General features: G+C 41.0%; 1 protein-coding gene across 4 annotated transcripts in view; it reads left to right on the top strand.

The window, feature by feature from the left end:
• Nucleotides 1–3,588: 3,588 nt before the first annotated feature.
• Nucleotides 3,589–24,084, top strand: part of LOC147708614 (protein phosphatase EYA4) — a 626,113-nt gene continuing 605,617 nt past the window's right edge. For 3 of the 4 annotated variants that reach the window (XM_086927291.1, XM_086927288.1, XM_086927290.1), the window contains exon 1: nt 3,598–3,645. The gene's annotated coding sequence lies outside the window, so the exon portion shown is untranslated. Of the gene's footprint in view, nt 3,646–24,084 lie in introns of all 4 variants that reach the window. The other variant, XM_086927287.1, reaches the window with a different exon arrangement.

Below are 24,084 nucleotides of genomic sequence, written 5' to 3'. Positions count from 1 at the left end.
TTTTAAATAGATACCTTGGGTTCGGGAGTGCTGCTTATATAATCTGCTTGCACTCTCCATACAGAACCACACTTTCAAGTGGAACACCATAGCGGTCATGTGCTTTTGGAACATAACTCTGCCTAATGAGAATGGGACGTATAGACAAGCTTGTCCGTCTATACATTTGTATTGGAAATTTGGCTCCTTTATGGGGATGACACGAACTATAATCTTTATTATCATATTTTTTTACTTCAGGAATACGTTGTGGTCTACTGTGATCATTCTTCTACACCAGCTTCCTAGGAACAACCCCATCTAGGATTATCGTACCGACTTGATTATTTAGTATATGGTGAGCCTTAGAATCTCCTTGTCACACTTTGCGATATCTGAGGGTCTTTTGGGTCACCACAGTTTGGCACTTTTTCACTTTAAGGGACTCTCATCATCTTGACTCTCATTTCTAAATCTTTGACTATGGTCACTTTGACCACACACTTTCTTTTTCGCATGTTACAATTAGTTTTTAATAATATTTTTTCAGGTGCCTTTCTCTCCAATAGGCACAGCTTGGTGTTTGTCTTTAGCGCCAAGCACTATGGCTTGAACTGACCTTGTGGTAGCAATGTACCAGTGAGGGTGTACTTGCATCCATAAGGAGATATTAAAATTTGTCATTTGACAGATAATGAAATCTGTTCAATATGTTTGGATCTATTGGCACGTTTTTAATCTTTGCTAATTTATTTGTAAAAACATTTTTGTAAACGAGCCTGGACATGTGCCATTTTATATGTATATATAAACATAAGATAAACTAAATACTTATGTATGTTAATATCTTCTTGCAGCCCTGATGAAATTCCCTAGGCACGAATGGGAATGAAACGCGTTGGCTGTGCCGTTGTATGTGAAAGAAAATAAAGAATATATTTAAGAAAAAAACAGAAGATCTACACATTTAATGGACTTTTTGTATCACTGACTTCATTGAGTGCGCCTCTCTTCTCTTTTATACTATTGCTCTGACATACATCCTCAGCAGCGGATGGTGAGAGTAGCTGCACCACTAAATATTTTGAAACAGACAAAGTTGATGTGCGAAACCTGGGTCAGCTGTCTGCGTCCTTTGGTTTAGCATTGCTTCACTATCAATAATATTATTGCCTTGTCATACCTGGCCTATAGCGCTTCTCTTCCTTTTCAGCCATCTAGTGTCTTGTAGATTATGCTGCTGTTTTGACTTTATTGTTCACAATCAGCGTTGTGACAAGCTAGCAGTATGGTGCAAAACTGCCAGGCTGCTTAGAGCGAGTATCTCATTGTACTCAGACACATGGGTCTGCGTCAAGATCAGTACAGACAACTCAGTGATCAAACAAAGTTTGAATACACAGGGCCTAATGCAAGGATGTGTTCTGCTTACCATGTTGTTTAATCTTTACACCACAGAAATGGGTTACTCACTTGCAAGGGCGAACTTTATCCCACCAAAGATTGGCTACATAAGACTTCCAATGATCCAATACGCCAACTATCTGATTATATTTGATCATACAAGAGGTGGTCTGCACCATGCTCTCAACATGCTCCATACTTACAATACTCTGAATAAACTGTTGGAGTCTAGAAGAGCAACTTACTACGTTGTTCTCTGTAGTTTTTAACTGCACATCCCACTGTACTAAAGCCAGTGATCAGGCTGATCGTGATCTCCTCCTGCAATGAGATGTTGGAATTTTCATAACTACCACTGTTAGCGTGCACTTGGCACATTTTGACAAATCTGTCAACACGATCTTTAATGCCATTAGGCAACAAAGGTCTACTGACACTGCTGCAGAACCAATGTTCTAAAAGCCATATTTATTTATTTTTTCAATGAAGTATTTTATAATCCTCTTCTTTGTCATACTGGAGCTCATATGACCTGAACTGATTTTAGTTTTGTGTTTCAGTGATTTATTGTGAATAATTGTATCCATTTTAATTAATCTACACAAATAAACGTATTCATTCAGTTCTATTAACTCGTCTAATAAAAGTACCACAATCTTAAACTTAATTACAGATTATTCATAATATAACAGACCCCAAGGGAGGCGGCTAATAGTCTAATTTAAAATCAATGCAATCACTTTAAATACAGATTTTGTAATCAAAATGATTCCATAATCGTTACTGAACTACAGGCACTTCTTTTGAATAAACATGGGGAGAATAGCTCCAGGTGATTTTAATTGTATACAATTTCCAAACTTAGACACACAAACGTGAGCTCCGTTCTCAGATGACAAACAACAATCAGTGAAGACAATCTCATTAGCATGTCAATTGGATCTAACGATGCTTGGTGAGAGCATAATCCCGGCAATGAAGCGTGATATGTTTATTCCCTGTTCCACCTAGACTATTCAAGGACTGGTTATTTTTTTTTTTAACAAAAAAGGGGTGATTACCTTGGTCCAACATTATCTTCCACCAGCCATGAGTATCAGACCATACTCCCCTACCCTTGGATTTAGAAATTCCAACTAGACTACCTACAACTCGGATATGACTTTTCCCAAGCTCCTAGTATACGAAAAACAATACCCAACTGAATTGAAGACTCAGATCATTTAATACATCAAACTCAAACAAGGCACAGATAGCAAGAGCGTGATATGGGACACTTTGTTATCACTGAATTCACCGAGGAATTTATAACACAAACACAATGGATAAGAGAAGCAGGTGAGAATCCCTTAGTGCAAAACAGCCACATTTGAAAATGATACATGGTCAATTAGTTTTAGGCTCTGTTAACCAGCAACTACTTATATAGCACAAGATATTACAGACAAGGTCCTTAATTAAGACTTTATCTAACATAATTGGCATGTGCAACCTGCAGGTAAACAGAGATCAGTGTTTTAGACACGAAGCCTCAATTATCTGGCTGGGATTTCGAGAGGACAGTTACTGTGATAGGTCCCCAATTTGTCAGTCGGATTGGGGTTATGTTTTGTCCCCCGTTGATTTGTATTAAAGCAGAGGCAATTTCAGGCAGGAGAAGGACAAAATAAAGCCCGTTTTTGCTTAAAAATAGGGATTCCCTATAAATCCGGGCTGTCTGAAGCATACGTCGACCCCTTTCCCATTCCCATTCACCGCCTGGAATACTGGCACCGCCGCAAGCACAGCTCATAGAACGAGCGGTTGACATTGTTTCCACCCTGTGCTCTTTCACTGCTCCTCGCAGGTCCCAGGAGTGCGGCGTCTGACGCCTGCTCTGGTCCGTCTACCTACAGAGTCGGGAGCGTTAACAATTCAGCCTGTCCGGGAGGCAACAAGGACTAAGAAAGCAAGCGTGAGCTGCCTGGAGCGAAGATCCACGTGAGGCTGACTATTGATTTGCCTCTTCCGGGGCAGTAGTATAAGGGGCGGTTGCTTGAGGGCTGTCTTTTCCGGGGCGGGATATTTCTTTCAACTAACCAATCGCAGGATAGGTGAGGCGGTCCAACTCCTAAGCCCCTCCCCGTGCCGTACCATAGCTTGTCAATCACTACGAAGTAGCTTTCCCACTGCCTCTCGCTGCTCCATATGTTGAAGTCGGATACTCTGGAAACTAAAGTTGAGGCAATCGGATTTTTAAGATCTTCTGTCGGGAGGCGGGAGGTAAGATCCACTTTGGGGAACCCTCCCCCCTCCGCTTGATGCGGGAGTTTTAGCATAGATTACATTTTACGTTGCTAGGTGCACTCAACCTAGGCAAGATTTTAGCCACGCTTTTCTGACCATTACCCTATTTGCGATCCTGTGTCCCAGAACGAAAGCATGTTTCTGGTGTGTTCCTGCGGTGCATGTAACGACCAGCAGGTAACTTCTGCTCTTTGTCCTCGTGTGGTATACAAAAATAACGGGTCTTCCTCATTAGATGTTGTATGTTCTAAAGTTCATAATGTTTGAGATGAGTTTTGTGCAAATTATGGACCAACTTTTGTACGAGCGGTCAGTAAGCGCCTTGGACATTCGCTATAAGTCCCTAAGTTGGCAAACCCATGCGATCGTGCCAAGAAAGCGACCCTTGCATTTATTTTGTTTAGGATTCCAACCGGGGGGACTAGGATGGTTCAAGCACCCTGGTCAGGACGCGGCTACAGCTGAATAAAAAAATAAAAAATTCACAACATCACACAGTCGTGCACGCCGTGAACGTGAGATGTGATGTGCATGCGAGCTGCCAGCGTTTGTTTACATGGGGAGGCAGAGGTGCCGCAGCTGAGACGGCGTAGATCAGAAGTCCGCCGTGACACACGTTCATCTTTAGTTATGCTAATAATGAGAAATGCGATCACTTGCTGCGAGGTGGCCCCAAACCAGGACGGAGCGGTCCCTCGGCTCTTAACCCAGCCGCCGGAACGGGCATCACACGTTCGAAGCCCGTGCCCTGCTCTCAATATTACTGTTGCCAATGCTTTTGCACGTCGGGTGACTCGATTGCGGTGTGTTGCTGTATTCCCGTTATTTGTGCCTCACTGGAAGGCCAGTGAGTGTGGGGCTTGGGAGGGATTGCACCTCCGAAACCATGCTGGCGACCGAGCTTCAGTGCATGCTGCGGAGTCCCACTTTGCAGCTGCTGATCATATTTCATAGAGCTGTTAAGGCACTTAAAACCTAAAATTAGGTACCGTCTGGTAGTAAATATTTTAAATTGCTGCATCAAGAAATACGGAGGTGTTGTCGCCGGAATAAGGATAGGTACATCCAGCTCATGTGAGTAGCAATATTTTCGCTTTGAAAACATTTACTCTCCGCTCTAAATTTGCAGGCTAGATCAAATGAACTATGTATAGTTAAACTGAGTTTTTTTGTTATTCCATTCTTTACATTTTCATATTTTAAGAAATATTTAGAGTGCTCTTCGTGTGCATTTACGTTAATACTGTACTTTTATAGAATTGTACCTATTTATTCTTTGTTGCCTACCATTTTCACAATTCACATTATGGATAAGGCTAAGACAATGTTGCTGTGGGTTAAGATGTGTTTAAAAGAATTCTCTTTGTTGAATATGAAAGGAAGCCAGGAACAGTGAATACACTGATCCGAGAGGAAAACGTATTTAGTTCGTACAACACAGTAATGTTTTGGCAGCTCACACATCCCCACCTACTCCGGCCTTCATGCCAAAAAGTCAGGGATATACATTAGTGAAGCTCTGCCGAGCATAATTGAAGCAGCATGAAATAATATTTGGCGGAGGGGAGCTGGGGATCGAAGTTAGTCGTTTTCGAATATCTTAAATAAACGAAGGGCCATAGAAGAGTTTGAACTTTTGTTTTTTGCTGTGCACGTTCTACGTATTATCAGACATCAACCTCTAATGCTTTTGATTGCACGGAATCTTAAACTACCAAATAGATTTGCAACGTTGGCTTGGCTGTCTACTAGCCATATGCTTCATTGCAGACTAATAACATAATATTCTTATACCCCAGCTATTTTTTGTGCATATATTTAACTATTGAGAATGTATATGGCTGATAACTTGCAGATTTCAAAATATGCGTTGAGCTTATACTTTATCTTCAAAGAAATACTCCTTTATGTATGTGATAGTAGTTTAATAATGAACCCAAATGTGCATGGGTTTGTAATCGTAAGTGACTGAATAATGGATATTTTACTGTGTTGAAAAAAATTAGTCGCTCTTCACTTTGTTGTTTTATTGAGTTCCAGTTGGAGCAGTAACATGCACATGTCAGTAAGGGCTCCTTCTGTATGCATTTTGCAACCAATAGTAAGATCTATAGCGGAACTTGGTAAATCCCAATGTGGCGTGGCTTTTGCGTAAAGGAGATGTTGAGAAGTGGCGTTCCACTTGACGCATTCTCCATTACCTTACATTAAATCAGAGTGAAAAAATTGGTGCCCAGTGGTGCTTGTTTATTCAAATCAGGAATGCAAAACAGTGACATTTTATGGGTGGTTGCATCATAAACTCTGCCAGGTAATCAGCCATTCTTCTTTTTGTTCCAAATAGTTTTATTTTGTTTTTTAAAACTTACAAGCTTGGATGTGAGAAAACAACACAATAGGTGTCCAAGTATTGTAGGTAGTCCCGCTAGGGTGAATGACAGTGGTATACACATTTTTAACAGAGTACAATAAGTAGATTGGTGTGACACTATATCAACACCGCCAAGGATTAGTAGCAGTGCTATCATCACAGGCAAATCCATAATAATATGTTAACCAGGCATTTTTGAGCTAACATCTAGTAAACAAAAAGACTATGTTGCAAAGAGACTCCATTTCATATGTCGCCAAGTGGTGAGTTGATGAATTGGCCTTTCTTAGGTTTTAACCTGAGATTCACATTTTGGAAGATCCTGCATCATTTAAGATATCTAGTCTGTTTCTAAAGCGTGACACTGTAGACACGCAATCAATTCATACAGGCAACGTTTTTTTGCTTCACATGACTACAGAGATAGCTTTGCTGTTCTACTAACAGATGATTCTGTGGTTGAAGGTTCAACTAATGCAATTAATGGACGGTTCGGCCAGTCTTCTAAATTGAATCTAGTCATCAACAGTAATTTGCTGCTTGAGTAACCGATTAGGCATATGTAGTTCCCTTTTCCAGCAACATCTACAGTTGAAGCAGTGTAAAAATGTAAAAGCCGCCTACTGAAGAGTAGAAAACAGTTTCCACGATAATTGCTGCTTGCTTGTCTGTATTCTAGTGTTCTCTGGCACCAATCAAGGGGAAAGAGGTCAGTTTTAATAATGACATAATGAAAGCGTATTCAGTAATGGGACATCAATACTTTTTCATTTGGAACTTGGTTCAGACAAGCCCAATTTCGAAAGGAAGCATTTCTTGAAACATTTATTTTGTCAAAGTGGATCCGATTAATAGCTGTCATCACAAACCAGTGAGCCTTTCACAAAAAGAGCACAGTCATTTTTGACATAATCATGTCAGTCCCTAAATATGTATCTGTTAATTTAACGTTTTTATTAAACGGTTAAAAAATATACACACTCCTTGGCCCCTGGAGTCCTTAATTTCTGTTAATTCTTCCTTTCTGGAAGGAATCTCTCTTTACGTGCCTTACTTTAAATATTTTATACGGTTGTGCAACAATTCAATTTCAGTTTCCTACTGTTACACTTTTTCTCCCTGAATGTTTGTGGCTTATTAATGGAGACTTCCACAGGCATAGTACAATCTCAGCACATATTGATAAATTCATGTGTCGTGGTCACCCACCGTTCAGTAGCAATTTTAAAACTATATAATACATTAGTTAGCTCCGTCTGAAGACATTAGAGCAATCATTAAAGACACCAGGGTGGGATGACATGTTTGGTGTGATTGCATTATATGCCCAAGTTAATTTTTTTATTTACGTTTAGCGTCTTCTATAAGCTTGTTTTTTATATTGATCTATAAAGCACATCTGTAATTTCGAGAGCTGTAAATAATTAGTCTGTTTGCCCCCACCGCCTCTTGTGGAGATTACAAACGTCTATTATGTTTCGTTCTACACTGTTTAATCCCAGAGTGAAGAAAAGTATTGCCTGGGAGGATATCACTTTAAAGTTGTTGTGTGCACCTAAGTTTCAAGTTGACTTGAGTGTACTGGTCTTTTTCTTTCTCGTTTCATTATAGAAGAGGTCTTTGCTCCATCACAGAAAACCACATGACACTTAGTTTTATATTACCAAAGTCAACTTTTGCCTACACCTGGAATGAAGATTTAGAAAAAATGCATCTTTTACCTGCTTGTGGAATGACAGTAGACACTCACTATGAACCACACATTACATGATCAGGTCATCAATGTTGACTTGAAACGCTTTCCATAATAATATCTGCAGTTTTGCTGCTGCTTCGAGGGGAAGTTGTGTCTGATCTACAGCATTTAAACAATTGCGCTTCATAGGTCAAGTAGTGAGACGAATGTTAAAGCAAGCACCTTTTTTCCTCTGCTATGATTTTGTGCACCAGTTATGGTGGTGCAGTGTAGTGTATTCTTCGGATCCTTATATGGTATTGGTTTGCACAGCGGTTAGTGGGACATGAAGAGTATCATTATATTTCATTGTGGAGAGGTGATTCTTTAAGTACCCCTGTGTGAGACGAAGGACTTTGATAATCTGTTGGTGAGCCAGTGGATGTGGGCTAGAAGAACTGCCTTGCTTTCATTTCTGCTATTCGCCTTCCTTAATAGGTTTGAACCCCAGTGTGAGAAAGCAGGTATGTTGGAAGTCTCAGACTGAGAAAGACTGCTGCAAATAAACAATTACATAAAAAAGCATCTAAGTCTTCAATAAGTCATATTTACAAGCATATCTACATTTTAAACATAACACAAGGCCTATTCACAAATGCATTTTGGAGTACGTTAAAATTTACCCCTGTAATTCTCTTTTAAATACTCTTACCTGCCATTTTGAATGGGAAACATCATTTACAACGCACACGTTACATCGCATGTCATTACAACAATTTTTTTACGGCACAAAATCAATTACAACGCATTTCATTATATCGCAAAATCCATTACAACCCATTCCACAAAGTAACACCCCAGCAGAGTTAGAATAGTAATTGCGTTGTAATGGATTATGCATTGTAATGACATGCATTGTAACGACATGTGTTTTGTTATAGACTTCACGTTGTACAAAATTCGTTGTAATGACACGAGTTGTAACTCGTGCACTGTAACATGTCCTATTCATTTTGAATCAGCCCCAAAATATATAAAACGGGGATATTAATTTGCAGTTAATACAAATAGAACGGACTTCTGTACTTTTACGAATTGATAGTTGGCTGTTTCAGGACCTACTCACAAATTCATTTAAGAGTACTATAGGAGTACGTTTTTACATTCTCAAACACATTTGTAACTAGGCCCTTATCTTATCATACCACCCTCTTTTTAAATTACATAACATGTACAATTCAACCACACCCATGTAGACTACTTGTCTCCTATTTCCTTGGGCATTTACTACTTTCATTAATCAACTTCTCTACTCATCCACCAGTTCATACCCATTTTACAACCCTCTGTACTACAGACCTGACCACAAGTAGGTATTTTGTAAGCATAGTACAAAACGGTTGTTACTAGGCCAAAACCCCAGCTGGTTATTTAGAAGAGAGGGACACATGCTCAAAATAACACCCATACAATTAGTTCTACTTACTAGCATATGAAGCAACAAGGCAAACACCTTTACACAGGATCTTAAGACTGGGCCAAGGAAAGTTATCATGGATGGACAAGGCCCTTGCAGTCCAAAGCATAGTGCACACTGGGCGTTGGAGCTGTACATGTTGAGACACTCAAAATAGATGCAGTGAGGCACCTTTGGGGGCTTGAATACACTAAAGCTGTGGAGACAGATCACCATTTGTAAATAACCTGTCATTCTGCTTGAAAGAGGGAATAGCTCCGACCTGTGGCTGTAGGAGTGCAGCTCGATTGATGGGTCTGATCGAATCACATATTTTACCACATGCCTTGCATCAGTCTGATTGGCTGCAACTGCACCTGTTGTTTTTATTTAGTGAAGGCAACTGGCTGTCCCTTTTCTCCTGATGTGTGTCTCCTCAACTGGTTGGACTTCTTTAAAGAATACTTTAGATGTCTACTACCAGCCACAGTGTCCCCTGTCAGATTTGTTTTGAGATGGAAAAATGCAGACATCTTTGTAATGGGCATTCTCTCACCATGCTTCTATTCAAGTAAAGCCATTCAGACAATTACCTTAATAATTGTGGTCACTGAACATCCTGGACTACAATGGATACACTTTTCTTGAAATAAAACAGGGATGAAGACATGTAAAAAAGCTGTCTTCTCTATCAGGTTTACCATCTTTGGCCCATATTGTATACGTAGGTTGGTCCCTTTTGAAATAATTGTTCTACTCTCTGAGAGTAGTTTTTTCAAAACTGATGGAAGCAATAAACGCCTCTGTCACTCATAGTAACTCCTGCCCATCACAAATCCGAAAGGAACATAGAGTGGCCCTTTGTTGTGTCATATTTTATCTTGGCAATTGCTCACTGCAGGTTTAAACCTCATAATTTTAAATCTGTGGGAGCCCCTGTTCTTAATAGACAATCTCTTTGGACCCCATTAGTCTGGTTAGTTCCTGCTCTCTTGCTCTTCTGATTTGCTCAGTTAGCTTGATGTAGGAGACCACAGGCTCAATTTTTACCAGACTAGCTTTTATGCTAACCTTGTTACTGAGGCACTAGTTCTGTTTTTTCTTGAATTATATTTTAGGATGGGAATGTGTGGCAGTGGTGTGAGTTTTTTTGTTCTTTTTGGTGTGACTGTATGTAGATTTTGACACTTTATGAGGTTGAGGACTAGTACACTGGGTCACATTGCCTGTTTTCATCAAGTAGTTACAAAGCAGCGACTGTTCCCTGTTCAACCATTTAAGCGGAGAGTCTTTGACAACAAGTTGACTGAAACAAGAACAGAGTCCTTTTCGCTTTGTCTTTACTTGGTGAGCTGGTTCAGTGTCAATGATAATCAAAGTGCATTTTTTTGGGAGTAAGTTTGCCATTGTCAACTTTTTTTTTTGCATTTGTAGAGACATTAGATTCACTACTTACTGTTTGATACTTGATCACGCCCACTGCAGAGGGGCAGTGCTCGGCAGTGGGAGCCCGACCCGCTCTACATAAATAAGAACCTCTGACGCCATAGGTCAAAGAAAGAGCGGGCACTCCAGGATGTCAATTACTGTAGTAGTTTAATCGCTAGGCTGACACTTTTCGACCTTCTAGCCATTGTCAAAGCCACACTAACGAGTGAATAGTGCACTATCACCCATAAAAACATATGAACTTAAAACTTTAACAAAAACAGTGAAAAGACTGCTCGAACAGTGCTTAATGCTCTCAAGTTCGAAGTGGGAAGACTTCTGCATGTTACACATTTCAAAATAAACGTAGATTAAAAATTAATACATTCCATTTGGTACGCAGCGGGGCATCTTAGTACAAGTACAACACAAAAGCAAAACCAAATGTAATATATACAAGGCCAATCAGCAGATTAACATAGGTTAAGGACACAGCAAGCTAACATTGTGTATGTCTCTGTCCATACAGTGCTGCAGTGGCAATACTGTTCATATTATGGTCAACGCCAAGTGGCGGACAAATGAATAAATGCACAATTTCTCGCTCACACAAAGAGACAGATTGTTAAAGGGTACACACAAGATATGAAAAGAGATATTATGAATGTCACATTTATAACATGTTTAATGACTAGTGGCAGTTTTAATAAGAAACAACACAAAATGACCAGCATCTTCGTTGTTGTACTGTCCCATCTTATAAATATAAATTAATAATCAGCTAAGTGGTTACTAACAAGAAGCTTAACAATTACCACAGAGTCAAGCTAAGCAACCAACGCCCTAAGTAAACACATGCGCATCCCTGAGTGACCCATACATTAACAAACATTACAGAAACCCGTTCACTAAAACATAAATGCTTTTTCGATCTAGCCTCACTGAGAAATGAATAATGACTTTCATAGAAATAGAAAGAATGTTGGAATTGGCAGCCGCCATATTCAAACAGGTGTACGGAAATAGCTGGCAAGAGGCAAGGGCCAATAAGAAAGCAATAAACAAAGAGAAAAGCAAAGGGACGATAGAAGAGAAAGGAAAGTCTCCTGTGGTCAACTCTGTGTACACCTCGAAGTAGCTCCAGAGAGAGACAGAGAGGCAGAAAGAAAACATCCTATTCAAACGCTCAACCTATGTATACATGCATCTCTTTGCCCTTGTAAAGGCCTCCGGGGTATCAATTGTTCGGTAAGATGATGTATTCAGACTCCTACCTCATCAGAGTGCATTCTCTGTCACTGCCTCTTTTGTTTAACACCACCCTGTCAATTCCATAAAAGGACATCTCATGAGTGTCCAAGGAGTGCTGTTGGTCCTGGTGATGTTCAACGGGATAGCTTGGGTCCTTGGTCCTAACTGCAAGCAGGTGGTCAAGGATCCTCTTCTTCACAGGGAAAATAGTTCTTAATAATAGTACATAGATCACATGATCACTATTGCAATTGATGAACTTCTTTTTCCTCACCTCTTTACCTGTGGTAATTGTGTATGATTTTCTGTACTCAGCCAATTACTCCGGACAGTTGCAGTAGCAAAGGTGTAAATGAGCAAGAGGGTGAGGGAAATCAGACCAGTAGCTATGATTAGCATAAAGACAAAGTCTCCTCAACCTGAGTAAGGAGAAGTCAAAGAAAATCCCTGTTAGCAATAGCTTTTGGTAATTCGAGCTAGCACAACTAAGTGCTAAGGGGTATGTGGTGACTCTCTAGCCAGTATCACAAACTATATAGAAAGGCCACTAAACATTGGAATAACAGGTGAATATGTCATCAGCATCCAATGGAGGAAGATCTTCTGATGTTCTGTCATCTTCTTCCTCGATTCCCACGGTAAACTTACATGGTAACATGAAGTTATTACAAAAAGTTACATCTACGAAGGTTCTCATGGGAAACCTATTCAACCCTACTATATTAGCAGTATCGTGCCCCATTGTGTAACAACGAATTGCCCTATGGAATGAAACATGTGAATTCTGGTATGTCCTGGTTAGATCACGACATGTGAGCTGCAGTAAGCATTTTCTTTTTATTAATACGCTGGCTCACTATGAATATGTGGCAAAGAAAACAATCTAAATACAGGGAAGTCATTTTTTTTTTACAGATGCTGTACAGTTGTTATTCATCTGTCAGACATTAACAAACCACACATTAATTTCCCTCCTCCCTCAAACCCTCTCCCCCTTCCCCTGGGTCAATGCTGCGCATTAAACTGATGATATCTGATATTTGTCCTAGGAATCCACCCTCTAATAATGTAAGAGAATTACATGTACTGAGCCTCGAGACAAAGGGCTCACGTATAGGCTAGTGTGATAGGAGCTGCATGCTCAATTGTGAGTGCGGGGTGACACTAGTCTATGTAGCTCAGGGTGGCCCAGAGGGAGAACCCCCGAGATGTAGCAGTCTCCGGGTTGGGTACATTAACCACCAATACACCCCATGCTCTGGCCACATCAATGTTTCCTGTGCCTCGTTGTGCGTCTCGCAGTATTGTCCTTCCCTCGCAGCCCACCCATTTAATCAGTTCTTTTCACCATGTCGGGATCCAAGGGCGCCCTGAGACTTCCAATTTCTTGTCATCTCGTGTTCGGCTAATACAAGCGCTAGGTCTTGAAATCTACTGGTAATTTTTGTTTTGGTAGTGTGGGGGAACCATCCCAATAAGCAGTGTCCAGGGTGACGGGGTATCTCTTGATCAAGAACCTCCCCATGTGTGTGGATGAACTCATCCCAGTATGTCTATAAAATGGGGCAAGACCAGAATGTGTGCATTTAGCTCCCTTCTCCCCACATCGTGGGCAAGCTGCGTCTTCTGCAGGAAAGTATCTGTTCACTCTGTCTGGGGTGAGATATGACCTGTGTAGATCGAGTTGCGCGAGACCCTCGGTATTCTGTCTAGGATGGAGTCCATGCATTTAATCGGGATAGGAACACCGAAGTCAGTCTCCCACTTGAAGCATAGCCCTCTAGTGGTTGCTGCAGGTCTGCCTGCAACGCTCGATACAGGCAGAACATTGTTTTAATCGTGCCATCTGCGAGGGCTATGTACTGACAGCATTGAGATATGGGAGGTTCAGTGGACCGTATTTTCCAGTGTTTTCCAAGTGCTGTTGTGAGTGCTCTGTGCAATAAGAAATGTCCTTGCAGGAGGTCAATTCAACACAAAGCTCCTCAAATGGGAGCAATATTGAATCTTTAAAGAGGTCACATATCTTCGTCACTCCTGCCTCTATCCACGTATAAATATCCCTCTCATTACGTCCATGTGGTAGCACTCTTAGGAAGTCTAAGGGCAATTCAGGGGAGTAAGGAATTTTAGTATTTATTTTCTGAAGTTCTCTCTGCCAGCATTATGTTATTACTCTTAGTTCCTATGGGTCATTTGTAGGCGATCTCTTCACGCGGTGGAACACCCTATGTAGATCAGCAAGTGATGGGACAAAGGGGCCTGGTGTTCGATCGGGATTTCGGTCTTGTGCCATTCCCTGAATCAACCACTGCAATTGGGCAGAGTATAATATACCTCAAAGTTTGGGGTTGCCAGCCCTCCCCTATTTGTTACATACTGCATCGTTGCCAATGCAACCCATCATCTGTCCTGCCACCAGAGAAATTCAATTAGTAACAAATCCAACTCTTTAAACATTCCCTCGGGACCCACACTGGAAGAGTGACAAAGAAATATGAGTCGAGACAAGGCCTCCATCTTCGGCAGTGATCTTCTACCCGCCACTGAGAGCGGGAGAGATTTCCAGTAGTTGACGGAGTCTCTCAGAGCTCTAATAGCCCTACCTATGTTCCCTTCGAGTACGTCCTCATGGTCATGGGTAAACAGTGGTGCTCCCATTGGAGCTGGGTCATCTGCTTGGGGGGGTGGGGGAGGGTAGTACTCTTATCTCTAGGGAAAAGCCTGGACTTTTGCCAGTTCACCTTCACCCAGACAATAATCCAAATTCATCTGATAGGGATTTAGCCCCTCTTTGTTCCTCCCCCGAATTGCGTAGGAAGATGAGTAAGTCATCTGCATAGAGCACTATATGCTGATTGTCGCCCCAATGCTTAAGCTTCAGTAGTATCTACCAGATCTAGCCGAAGCTGCCAGTGGTTCCATAGCAATGGCGAAGAGCAGGGGGACAGAGGCCATCCCTGCTGTGTCCCCGTTCCACCGGGCAACCCACCGAGATGTTCCTCTCTGTGCGCACCCTCGCCATAGGTCGGGCATATAGTAGCCTAGTCTATGTTAGGAAGCATTCATCTTTACCCATCCAGGCCTGTACTTCGTAAAGGTATTGCCATTCCAGGCTATCAAATACCTTTTCTATGTCTACTGCAAAAATCGTGGCACCCTCACTATCCGCCTCCCTAGACTCCCTGATAACTATTAGGCGTTGAGCATTACATGCAATTTCAGGCGCTGCATATATGAAGAGCCAATCCCATGAACAGACATGAAGGATACTGGAACAAAGCATACTTTAGTAGGGGGCCTGGAGCTTTTTGTCTTGTTTCTTTTACTTGGCTTTTTTAGAGAAAGTCTCAACTATGGGATTTGAGGAGAGGCAGAAACGATACACACCTGGTGTGCAGGTGTGTATTGTGTTTGTGTGCACTAAGCCTGGGCAAAATTGTAATTATTCCGGTGTAATTCATGTAATTTGGGTAATTTTGTGGTACAACAGAGTGCGAGCGGCTGTTGTTCCTGGTACTTTTGTTTCTTGCACTATTATTTAGTGTAAAAGGCATCTTTGTTTTAACAGAACTGGAATCATACTAGGTCCTCTCTGTATATTAAGTAACAAACTGGTACTGTACCTGCTTCTTTGTCAGATGCAATTATGTTTGTTATCTTGCAGATACTAAGCATAACAACTTGGAAATGAAACTGTGAAACGCACAAGCACTTTCGGCATTAATAGACACCGAACAAGGATGTTCAACAATTGAAAGGTGCAATGAGGGTGACACACTGTTTGATACACTTTGATATGTGTGACTAACACCTAAAGGTCCAATTCACGGCTGTTGGTTCATACACTGGGCTGATCCAGGAGTTCTATTACTCGACTACCATATTTGAGCTCAAAAGTAAAGGAATGTAGCATAAGTGCGGTTTATGTCTCAGTAATATGCATTGTGACTGCAAACCATTACTCACTGTTGTCTTTAGAGTAGAACAGTATTTAGGCAACTTTGAGATGGTTGTAAAGTACGAATGTTTTGCAGCTGCATTTCGGTTCCAAAACAGTAGTTCATACCACTCAGGTTCCCAGTTTGGAAGAGACGTCCTGAACTTTCCCCTGTAGAACTCATTGATGATGTTAAGATTTGAATCTTCAAACTTATACCTAACCAACTTCTATAAATTATTGTTGTTTTTATGGGAAAATACCAGGACCTGCATTTTATAGGGTAGTTCTTAAATGGGTTATTCCCCAATAGTTAGCCTGGATATTAAATTGTTAGACTGAAGAAGGGGTGCAGTTCCTTCACAGTTATGACAAACACAAGGATATTAATTCAATTTGGACTAACCCTGGGGAGAACACCTTCCATATTTTATCATTATGTGTTGAAACTCCTCTTGCTTATGGGGCTAGCTGTATGGCATATAAGTAACCTTAGTACTGTTTATATTGTATGTTCTTAGTAGCACAGAAATAATGATATTACATTGTAGGAGAACATCACTGGTTCTTCTTTGGCATGAACGTCTGCCTGCCGTGCAAACATTGTTTCTATCTTGTGTGCAATGATGTCCCGTGGTATTGAAGAAAACTGATGCATTGCAGTTTTTGCCGGATTACCTTTGGATAAGCATGTAAAGCCGATTGATTGTTTGCAATGCATTCTAAAATTGTACTGTAAAATGGATAACTTTGTACATATTTGTTTTTTCGTTGGAAACTGTTGTTGCAATCTGTTCTTGGTTGTGCTGTGTGGTACTGACATTAGCAGCCGTGTTGTCTTTCTGTCCCAAAACTCACCAGCGGCTGAAATCACTCAGGCGGAAGCCAAAGGACTTTAGAGACCAAAGAAGATCTTTGGTGTAAGTGTAAGAACAACTTCTTCCTTCTAGTCCTTTGGCTCTCATATTGTGACGTTAACTTTAGTCTTTCTTACAGTTTGAACAGCGGCGATTCTTTGTGATTGGTGGGTTATTTGAAAACTATGGGCCTGGCTCACTAAGGTTTTTTTCATGGGTAATGGTGACCTGCTGTTGAAAATTCAAGAGTCTGTCACACCTATTCAAAGAAGGTTCTGTATCAATTAAGTCATATGTCATAGAAAGTGGGTAAAAATGTGGCCTTTGAATGAATGGGAAAAGACCCTGGAATGCACCTACACCATCTTCAGAAACACTTACATTAAATTTACCCATTTTAACTAACCCTGCACCCTCCATACATAGTCTTGTCCTCAGTTATGTCACTTCAGATATTGCAGTGAAGTTATCAGTGATACAGATCATGTCATGAGTGATTTAATATGTGGGGTAATTAGCAGTGCATGGCAAGGGCACAAGTTATAGTTATTTTAGGGCAGAAGTGAAAGTTGAAATAACTATATCTGGCGAATATCAGTGGTTTTCTTCATTAAAAACACAAATTAGTCACTGAAGTTTTCACGTAACCATAACATTACTTTAACCTTTGTTTTTTCCCAGTGAATTTCAAAGATTTTTTTAAATGTAAAGTAAGATTTAGTTACAATTCCTAACTATTATGTAACTTTAATATAAAGTAATATTTTAATACCATACGTAAATCTTCTGGCCATGTGTGGCATGAGGTTGGCCGCAGGGCCGACTCAGTGGTCACATCTTTTATTATATTTGGTGGCTGTGGGGGAGTCCAAGGGCTCCCGCGGCCTCAGCTGGCTCCCCAGCTGGCACATTTTTCCTAAGTGGCTGCCCATCCGGGGCACCCACACCTCTATTTTTAGTTGGGGGCTTCAGGGAGTCCCAGGGCTCATGCAGCCCTACCTGGCTCCTCCTGCAGGAGCTGGCCTTCTTAAATTGGCTGTTGGGTGTCCACTCGGGGCACCCACAATTTTGGGGTCGTTGGGAGACATGGGTGGAGCTCCAAGACCCTTGTGGCCTCATCTGCCTCTCTTGCCAGCGACCTTCCTTTGTTTCTGTCCGGGCGGGAAAACAAGCATTTTCTTTTGCTGCTCCCACCGTGCAGATTAAAAGTTAAGTTGCCTGTCCGGGAGAGTGTGGGCAGGGCATGTCTGCACTCTCCACGGCAGGGAACCACAGTGTCCTGGGTAGGCTCCTCAGGATACTGTGAAGTATCGCCCCTCTGGAGATGGGGTCCTTGGAGTGGATACCCGCACACAGAGGGTGGTGTGTGGGTCCCCTTCTCTTTTGTTTTTTAGGAATGTGGCCCTGATGGATGGTGTCTCCAGGGCCTAATAGAGGCATGGGGAGGAGGGCCACATACCCCCCTTCACCTTAAATTGTTTTTTGGCCCGGCAGATGGGGTTACCTGGGTTCAATGGTGGCTCTGGGAGCGGGGCTCGACTGACAACCCCCTTAAATATTTTACTGTGTTGACCCCTGGGCCTGGCTCACCCCTGGGGTCAAAATAATAAATGAAAAAACACTGGCCGGCATTTTTTAATGCTGCGATCTGGCGCTAGTCCCACGGGATGGGGTCCCTGTGGCCTCTAAAAGGCTTGGGGAGGAGTGCAGAAACTGCTCAGTAGATATCGGGCTTGACATTTTTGGTGCAGGAAGCAACAAAATCTGATGTTAGGCCCCATTTTGAAGGGCAGAACATGCAAGAGGTGCTTATTAAATCACAGTTATTAAATTCCAAGCCAGCTTTAACAGCCCCCCTCTGGTGTTCTTGTAATCAGGGAGACTGTTGCATCTTGGGGCTTTAAATAGTTGAATCCCAATCCAGTGCTACATACTGTGTCTGCCATGAAAGGAGGAGTGTTTTTTCAGATACACAAGCACTGAAACCTGTGACCAGTAAGCAGTGTTCAGTAGTTTGCCAGTTAACCCACTGAGCTAAAATATGAATGATAGACACAGATATCAGCATTATATAATCTGTTGCTGAACTACCATATTGGAATATGCCCAGTAACCCGCAGATTCTTTTATGCTAGAGAGTCTTTTCCACATATCTGATTCAAGATAATCACTCTCCCCTTGTTCACTTCTTCCAGTGTGGAACTTTCATAAACCTATGCCAAGTCCCAAACTTCCCTCTGAAATCCAGAAATGTGAATTGGTGGAGGGTCTTTTCAGATCTTTTCCAAAACATGTATTGAATTGAATATTTCTTTCGTCTTGGTTCATGTGGCTCTGTTGCCTAATGTTCACCCATCAAAAGTCTTGAGTAGCCTATCCAATTATGGTAAAACATAATCTGAACAGTCTTGTTCAACGCCAAAGTCTTCTGCTATGTTTTATAGGACCTTTTTGAAGGAAAAGGGCTGTCCCATATCCTGCATCTTGCCATGTGACATTTCCTATGTACTTTAATCTGAGCTTTCAGCTTTCATTGCTGTCCAGTACTTTATACTACTGCTTTTTTTCTGTTCAGTCAGTAGCATTCATATAAGGTTAGTACCTACCAACAGTAGCTTTCTTGGAGCTGTGCGTTGAGTTGACCTTTCTGTCAGGCAGAGTATTTTCTTATAAGAGTGATGGATTAATGTGTTGTTTTCATACTATTTCTGGGGGGTAGGAGTTGGTGGGTGGAAGCTGTGGCCTTTCTCATACTTTTGACAAAAGTCTGGGACACCCATTCTATTCTCTGTGCTCATCCACTCATACCAATCTCGCGTTTGTTTCTCTTTAATTTATTAGCTTTTGACAATTTCAGTGTCTCTTCACCATTCTTTTGTCAATTTTAACTGCCCATTTGCCCTACTTCTTAAATCACTTTGTGTGCTTTTCCCAGCATGATACAGATATGTTTTGCTAGGAAAACTGTAATAAAAACATTGTACTCATTCATTTCTGCTCGATTGGTGCATCCCACTAATGCGTTTCTTGCATTGCATGGAGGTTGTCTAATTATTAACTGGTTGGATTTGAAACTAATTGATTTGTGATTTCATTTTAATTCCTACATTTACAAAGTAGTGTTTATTTCAAAAACAGCTAGGAAATTAAGTGAAAACTAAACATGACATACCTATGCCTGTCTTAAAAGTCCAAATAAAACCTATGTACGACTAAAACATCAATGAATCCAATTTTTAAAAAAAGGTTCTCATTTTGCCCTCTATGATCACTAAACTAGATATTAACTATATTGTTTGACTATCAGGGGAGTTCTTTTTATGATTTTTTTTAATTGCCATCCAGTGGACCTTTCTTATTCCATTACCTTCCATTTTATTTGCCTATTTTCAACCTCATATTAATTTTCTGTTTATTCGTTTAGAACATATCCCTGTTTTACACTTCATAACATTATGGTACTTATTTATATTCCAGATGAAGCCACATTTCCTCATCTGTTGTCAAACAGTTGGGAAACATTGTATCAAAATAATTAGTTTTGAAACTTAGTGTCAAAGTTTACTTGCTTTGTTTCCTTTTTCCTTTTTATGGATTTGATCTTTTCCCCCTCAAACCTTAGTGTTTTGCAGTTGATTTTTTATGCTCGTTGATAATGCTTTGCCACAGCCCAAATTTGATCTCCATTTTAATCGTCCTGATATGTTCAAAAATTCCTTTCTTTAAAAGGTAACTTGCGCTCCCCATGTAACATGATATTCCAAAATATACCTCATGAGTCTGTTTCAATATATTGTCTTTCAAATTTCAAGGATTGTGCTCTCTCAGCCTTCATATTTGTGTTTGTATGTTTGTACATTAGCAGACTCTTTACAGTAATTACAATGCTAGACACTTGTCTTTTGATCTCACTTTCTGTTGTTGACACAGTGGCTTCTCACTGATCAATCTTATGGTCATTTCGGCCTTTTATTTGAAATATTTGGACTTTTCCTGGTTTACCACTGATCTCCATATAATTTACTGTCACGTTCAAGTGTGTCTGAAAGATTCCCTTCATTTACTTTTGTTCATCTATTTGCTGTTTCCATTAATACATCTTTTCTTGTTCTTAGCTTTCGTTAACCCCGCTGCAAAAACTCTCTTTGGATCTTTACATTCCCATTTACCCTCCTCTTGTTTCTTATGAATTCTTTTTCAGTGGAGCAATTTCTTTTGAATGCTCCATTTTAACTTATTTGCGATGGCTCTCTGTTTGGAGTAGACTCTTTGTAGTCTTTATTGTATTGTGGAGTGTAGTTTGAATCTTCTTTTCCGATATGTACATTTTGCAGTCTTAGATCGCTCCTTGTACCATTAATGATGTATGTAAACCTTAGTTTAAGCAATTTTAAAAAATGTATAATTTTTTTTTTCTTGGTGCCATGCCTTATAATAAATAAATTGTCAATGAAGCGTAGGCAGGTCACTGTTTTTAGGTCAAAGCCTACCAGACAGTGGGACTGAATGGGTGCGAAAAGCATATTGGGGAAGCTGATCTAGGAATGCATTCCTCCCATTGCTTACCATAGGCTTTTGTTTTTTCATTCACATTTGCTTGCATTCAGGTCGCTGGCTTTATTTTTTTAGCACCTCGGGCATGCTTCTGTCCCTTCCATGATGCATAGCCTTTTTACCACCTCTCTGATTGACTCCTTCTATTCTTCCACAAGTGCTTGCCATTCTGGATCTCTTTTTTTTCTTTCCAGTGGAACACTCCATGATAGTGCACTTATTTTCCAATGGTCTCCCTAGGATGCTTCTCTCCCTACGCTCCGTGTTGCTGTTCTTATTTTCTGCTCCTATAAAATTCCATCACCTGCACCCTGCAGCTATAAATTTTAACCGCATCGCTGCGGCGGTGATTTTCGCGCTGTGCGGCTTTTTTTCAAAAGCTGCGTTAGATGACGAGCTCAGCTCGTCATCCGCACACGCCCCCGTGGCGGATGACGAGCTGAGCTCGTCATCAGCATCGAAGGGGTTAAAGGTGTGTACACGTTTCAATCCTGGTGCACCTCGAATGAAATGCACTACACAGAAGTCATTCCATCTTCCTGGACTTGTGAAATCTGTTTGTTCCGGTGGATGGACGGTGGTTTCCTTGGTTTCTACAAGGCGGAGGTCAGAGGAGGGCCCTGTCTCATGGTGTCTGCACTACCCTCACTCCCCTGCACAGGTGGTTTTGCACATTTTGTAGAAATTGCAGGAATACAAGTTAGCATAAACTGTTTCTGGGAGACTCTGCTTTGCGACTGGAGACTGAAAAGCCCAAGGGACCTGATCCAGTCACCTCAGTCCTGACACCCCTTCCCCATATCCACTTATCAAGAAAGAAAAACACCTTAAGGAATAAATAATTTGAGTTTGTTGAGGTTTTTCTGTAATCAGAGGGGACCGACGTGCTTGATGTCGTAGTTCCTGCAGAATACACACAGCCCTGCAGCAGGTGCATTAACTGACCAAGTATCTTATTAGAGCAGCCAGTGTATATTGTTTGGTGTACACTAGACTTGTTTAGCTTGCGCTGTTGTTGAAGACACATGCGCAAACACACCAACCCTCATCCATCCTCTTAATCAAACGCATTAGCCTTCTGCACTGTCAGAGCAGGCATAGAACAGGTGTATGGCGTGTCATCTCCACAGGACATAAACAGATGTCCGCACCAGGTACGCAAACTCTTTGAGTGCAGTGTTCGAGGCGATATTGCCCTAATATTGTTCCTTCTGTTTGCATTTTTTTTATGGGCACCCTAGAGGTAATCTCGGGCAGGTGCATGAAACTACTTATTTTACTGTATTACTATTCGTGTCGCGATAAACTGGACAGTCAAGTTTCTCTAAAAAAAAGTCGTTGTGAGGTAAAAGGGCTGGTTGGAGTAGTAGTAGTAGTAAAAGTATGTTTATTAGACCATTGGTCTCCAAACAAAATACATATTACAATAAATAGTTTAAAACATGTAAAAAAAATCCACAAATACTTTAAAAGAGACAAATTTTCATACAGCACTACACCCAATATTGTAGTCAGCAATACAGTGAAGCTTTAATTTAGGGATAGCGTTCCACCCTAGACACAATTTTCTAGAGCGTGACCTACTATTACTTCATGCCAATTTCTATCCAACCATATTTGGTTCCAACAAAGTCCTTTTTACCGCCTTCATATATTTTGCCATGGCGATTGCTATATAAAGATTTGGCATGTCGGTAAGTAGGTTAATTGCTAAGAGGCGCTCAGTTATACCATATTTTAAAAACAAGGGTCGCAAAAACAGTTTCCGCTGTGACACCCATTTTTGACAGTCTAGTAAGATATGCAGATTATCACACTTGGCACCTAATCCACAGCGGCATTTACCATCCAGTTGTACCAATTCTGCTTTTCTGTTTCCCAGAGATACCCAACAGTTAATCCCTATTCTCCATCGGAGCACCTCGGCTCTTAATCCAGCATTAGGTAGTGTATCCAAATAGGGATACCATGTATCATTCTCCCAGCTATTTATCATATAATGGACTGACACTTTCTTTTTCAAATATATCATATCATTTTGCCTGGATATTTCTCTTCCTGTTGTTCTAAGCTCCGCATTTGAGGCTTCAACCGACAGTGTCGTTTGGTCAAATTTTACATTGAAGTTTTTACACAGTGCACACAATTTCATTCATTCATGGTTGGAGTCTATTTCTTTCACTATAACACGGATTACTACTTTGTGACAAATTATACGTTTTTTGGGGGCTGAGGCGATAACTGTGTGTGGGAGGAACCTGCGCAGGAGGCGAGACTTCTATTTACTGCTGCTGCAGCTGGGCACATTGGTTTCAGATCTGAAGTGACATGTAACAAAAAATAATGAAAAGTGCAGCACTCATCCTTAAACTTCACCAAGGGATGGGTATCAAGACAAAGTGGCAAAAATTGGGCGAGGTGCTTTTAAGCCAACAGGCCACTTTTGAATTTGGTTACCACACTCCATGCCTAAAAGAGGCGGATAGTGCCCATCATATGGGTCCCAAATCAATTGCTTAAAACATTGATATTCAATATTTGTGAATAGCCAGTCCTCTCCATGTTGGATATTGCGCATGACGTAGCCCTAAAATAACTGTCTCCTCAACGACTTACTCTTTTGTCTTCCACACTTCTGCACAACCAAGGATGCGTTCCGCGATTACTCACACTTCAGCAGAACCAGGATCTTGCTGTTCACTTATTGTAACTTTTTTTTGTACACAGTCAAAAACTCTAGGCAGCCAAGAACTTGCTCTGTGCTAACTCATGCTGCAGCAGAATCAAGGACTTGCTTTGCGGTTACTCACATTTAACGAGCTAAGAACTCACTCTGCATTCACACACAGTTCTGCAGAGGCATGAGCTCACTCTGCACCCCTA

The sequence above is a fragment of the Lissotriton vulgaris genome, chromosome 6, assembly GCF_964263255.1.
Source record: "Lissotriton vulgaris chromosome 6, aLisVul1.2, whole genome shotgun sequence".
Taxonomy (NCBI): Eukaryota; Metazoa; Chordata; class Amphibia; order Caudata; family Salamandridae; genus Lissotriton; species Lissotriton vulgaris.
The sequence above is the reverse complement of the archived record's forward strand: the minus strand, read 5'-3'. Positions and strand labels throughout refer to the sequence as shown.